Source organism: Silene latifolia, chromosome 8 (genome assembly GCF_048544455.1).
Source record: "Silene latifolia isolate original U9 population chromosome 8, ASM4854445v1, whole genome shotgun sequence".
NCBI classification, from domain to species: domain Eukaryota; kingdom Viridiplantae; phylum Streptophyta; class Magnoliopsida; order Caryophyllales; family Caryophyllaceae; genus Silene; species Silene latifolia.
In genome coordinates this window covers 39,295,645-39,300,400 of record NC_133533.1, presented here as the reverse complement: position 1 = coordinate 39,300,400, position 4,756 = coordinate 39,295,645, and the positions used below count along the sequence as shown (strand labels likewise).

At 36.4% G+C, this 4,756-nt stretch overlaps 1 long non-coding RNA gene across 1 annotated transcript; it reads right to left on the bottom strand.

Annotated features, from left to right (window-relative positions):
• Nucleotides 1-2,215: 2,215 nt before the first annotated feature.
• On the bottom strand, nt 2,216-4,555 carry LOC141596748 (uncharacterized). Its single transcript, XR_012522574.1, has 3 exons — nt 4,250-4,555; nt 2,546-2,864; nt 2,216-2,445 (listed from the first exon to the last, which is right to left on the bottom strand). It is a non-coding gene; the product is annotated as an uncharacterized LOC141596748 (long non-coding RNA).
• Between the last annotated feature and the right edge of the window lie 201 nt (nt 4,556-4,756).

Below are 4,756 nucleotides of genomic sequence, written 5' to 3'. Positions count from 1 at the left end.
GTATTGAGTATGAAAGAAATGAGGATTTCGGGTATAAATTTTGAAAGAAAATTATCTTAGGTATAAGATTTGAAAAAGTGAATTATATAAGGTATAAGATATCAATTTACCCTAATATTTATTTAGGGTTATGCTCATTCATGGACATAATTTACTCAATCATGGACATCAATGACCATTATACCCTTATTATTTCTACACTATAATTTTCTTTTTTTATTCAATTCTAATAAATCTCTCAATTAGGCACACCAACCAACCACCACAGCACCCTCCTCCACCTGCCCGGACCTCAGATCGCACTACTCATACCGGCCCCTGCCACCACCGAACCACATACTCCCCCTCACCTACTAATGAATTGAAAATCCCCTACTCCTCCGGTCCTCCTCCCCTGTCCAACCGACCACCCTTGACACCATACCTAATGACCTCCCATTGGACCATTCAAACCCATCCCCATCCCCATTCCCTGGCCACCACACTCAGACCCCACGACCTCAGAACCATCTGCACCACCACCGAACTCAGAACCACCCGCACGGCCGCACCTGCCACCACCTGCATCTCCATCCTGTCGTCCCACCATCACCTTCCTACAAGCCCAACAACCGCCCCTCTCCCTCGCCTCCTTGAACCCCAGCCACCACAAGCCCGATTTATGACCTCCGACTTCCTCACTGCCCCTCATTTACCACTCAGCCATCCTTTCATATTTTTCCAATTTTTGTTAACCCTAATTTTCAAAAAACCGATTCCATTAATCCTAAATAATACGTCTTCTTAATTAATATAGCTGACGAATTATCAGTTAGAATTATTGTCTGATAAACCCTAATTTCAATGACTAATTTGATTCATTTTTAGAGGGATAGAGAGAAGTTTTTCTTTTGTTTTTAGAAGAGGGGTAATGTATGGAAAAGTAATGAAAAAAAGTCCGTGATTGAGTAATTTTTGTCCATGAATGAGCAACTACGTTTATTTATTGTTACTCCTAGGATGTGACCTATCTTAGTAGTGGGTTGTCAAGTTTGGTACCAATTCTTGTTGATTTTAAACTCACCCAATTCTATGAGTCTATAACTAAGCATGAAAAGGAACTGATCACAAGGGAATGTCTTTATTAGACTTGAGTAAAAAGTACTCCCTCCGTCCCGGTCAATTGTTGTCCTTTCGGTTTGGCACAAAGACCAAGGAATGAGGAAAAGGCCAATAACTAAATGACAAGTGGGACAAATTGAATGGGAATGATCAAATTACTCATCAAGTTCATTCTTAAAATAGAAATGACAACAAATGACTGAGACACCCCAAAATGGAAAAGGACAACAAATGACCGGGACAGAGGGAGTAATTTTCAAGGGTGGGTTCATACAATTCTGAAGATTATTTTCTAGATGCTTGCTTAAATGAGAAAAAGATCGATAAGAGTAGATATGTGACCAATCACTCCAACTATAGAGGCATAACTTTGAGACTAGGACTCTAGGAATATAACGCGTTGCATGTAAAGAGATGTGTATGTTCATGCACAAATAAACCCCATCCTTTCACAATCTTAATGGTACAATGACTTTCCTTGAGTCTTGAAAAAATGTAAACCACTAGTCTCTTTTGCAAAAGAATTTATTTATACTTTCTATTTTCTTTTACAATAGTGGTATTTTATAAGTTGTTTATTTTACTCGTTATTGTATTTTGGTTTGAGAAAAGAAAAATTGAAACTGAAAATTAATTAAGAGAATTTTGTAGCCGCTTAAAATGTATTTTTTAAAAGAATATTTGTTTATGTCTCAAAGCTAATGATTCCCATTTATAAATTCTCTCAATTTTTTTTTGCCTCAAAAGTAATTAAAACGATTGATAATTTTGTTTTATACGTAGTATGAGTCGTACATGTAAGCCACCCCCTTCGGGGGCTGCAGTGGCCAAGTGATCATCGCCCCAGCTGGTAGTCGAACCTGAGACCTCTCAACTCCTGCATTTCTGCAAGCTTCAAGGTTTAACCCAGCTACCACTGGACTAACACCACTTGGTTAATATAAAATAAGTATTATAATTATTAGTTTCTTGTTTTTTGTTACGAAGTATTCGCTATCTTATTTAAATAGATGCTTTTTAAAGGGAAATATTGTGAAAAAGCCTATTCTTTTAATGGATAGGGGATGCCTTTTGTGCTTAGTTCTTTCTTGCAATCAAACATTTCACTTTGACGGTCTACTATTATTTTTATCGTCATTTTTATAACAAAAAAATCTTTGACATACACAGATATGTCCACCGGATTGAAGTTTACAGGTATGCCACTCTTAGTGATCGGCGTGTAGGTTTCATTTTGGAAAGCTGGGGTGAAAGTTTGAAGTACTGAAACTCTTGGCCTGGCATATGTTGAGGTTTTGACGTAATGGATTTCGCTTTCATAAACACCATTGGACAATATCTGAACTAAACATATAAAATATAAACACAGTTAGCTTAAGTTTTGGATTCTCCCGTTTCTAGTAAAAAAGAACAAATATATTTGATCCATAAATAAATAATGTACCTGAAGAAGGTCACCAACAAAAATGACAAGAGCTCATCGAACTGTTCTGATCTCGTACCCGTTTTTATTATATAAACCTTTAAGCCCATCCAAATCATCTTGGAATAAAATTGAAAATAGACAAGGGTCCGTATGCGGTTGGAAGCCTACTATTCTGCTGTCGGGGTCGCGACAACGTGGGTAAAAATTGGCAAATAAACCAAGCCTTCCCAACATCCACCGAAATGGACGGTCTTTTCGATCTAATCCTTTCCCTAATAAGTCGGCAATCCAAAATGACAAACGCGTCATTTCGATACCCCATTCATCTACTTGATATCTGCATAAAAGTAGGATTTAATTAGAGATAAAAATAATAGAATTTTTTACTTAAATGGGATTGTAATCCAAAATATTTACAAAAATGGTGCTCCTTTCAAACTATTTACACGAAATGGGTCCACGTCATCACAAAGGACGGATTTTTATTTTTTTTAATAGAACAATACATCTCGCTGTCTGTGATAGCGAGTAGTTAGCAATGCCTTTGCTCTCTAACATGCTTCCTTCATCCTCTTCATTCTCCTTGCTCCGAACACCAATCCACGAACTACCATTACCATTCTTTTCCTCTCACTCCCCTTATCAAATAAACTCCTTTGTTTGAGTTATTAGCTTCGTATTTTGTAAATTAAATAACCTGCAACATTGCCGCTCGCAAGACTATTTCTGCGTTTTCGGTTATGCAGCTGGTATTTGCCAACATTATTTGATGAATGATGATCAAGACCCTTATTGAATTTGACGTATGTTTTGGTTGTGTGTGTGAGTAAGTTGGCTACAAAATACAAATAGTAGATGGGCACATTTAATAGTCTATTCATTCATTTTTCACCATTAAAGTCATGTCTTCTTCTCAAATACCACCCACACGTGAAATCGAAAACGCAGAAATAGTCTTGCGAGCGGCGATGTTGCGGATTATATAATTTGCAAAATACAACTCAAACAAAGGAATTTTTTTGATAATAGGTGTGAGAGGAAGAGAATGGTGGTGTTAGTTCTTGGATTGGGGCTCGGAGCAAGGAGAATGAAGAGGACGAAGGAAGCATGTTAGGGAGCAAAGACATTACTAACTACTCGCTGTCTCACACAGCGAGATGTTATGTTTTGTTCAAAAAAATAAAAATTCGTCCTTATTGATGACGTGGACCCATTTCGTATAAATAGTTTGAAAGAAGCACCATTTTTGTAAATATTTTGAATTACAACCTCATTTAAGTAAAAAATTCAAAATAATACATCGTTTTCTTTTTTGCAAACCTAAAAATCAAGCTGCCCAATATTATAGTTTGTAAATTTTGTATTGAATGAAGAGTGATATGTAATAATATTATAAAGCTCAGTTGCAAATTTGTGGTATGGGATCCCAACGATCGAGTCGAAGTCGAACATATAATGTATCGTGCCAGGTAGGGTCTTGGTCGTTGAAGAGGTCGTGAGTTGAATTGTTGAACACTCCTTTATCATAAGTTTTACTCTTTTTAAGTCAAACGTTCCTATAATTCAAACCTAAATGATAAAATGCCCTCATCTTTTCAATCAACTGATCGCAAAGAGGAAGGGGCACACCATGATCTATAATTTGTATAAAAAACAACACAGTTAGCTTAAGATTGACTACTTTTGTAGCTAAAAAAATGTATTTGACCCATTTTAATGTACCTCAAGAGGGTCGCCAATGAATAAAAATAAGAGCTCCTCGAAGTGGTTTCAAATCGAACCGATTGTCGTTGTTTCATTGAGGAAACATTGTGGCCCACGAGTTTGTAAAAACCTTTGTCTCATATGTTGCATCCCGGCCATATCAAATTTCCTTCTCCTTTGGAGGTTGCTCATAAAAAGCCCTCATCGCCACAAGTCATCGATCAATGAGGGCGCTGGAGTCGAATATTGATTAAATCTTAAGAGAAGTAGGAGTAGTAGTTTAATTAAAATAGAGAAAAGAGTGAAGGGATGTGAAAGGAGAGAAACTATGAATTCCCTATTTATAGAGGAGTAGTGAAGTGGTGTTCTCCAATTGAAGAATTTGATACTATGTAAGATAACTAATAAAAAATTAATAAAAACTAACTTAAATAAAAATAATTATTATTTTTTGTGTAAGAAGTCTCTCATTAATATTAATAAAAGAGCGTCTCTTTTAAGAATTTGTGATCATTCGTATTTTGA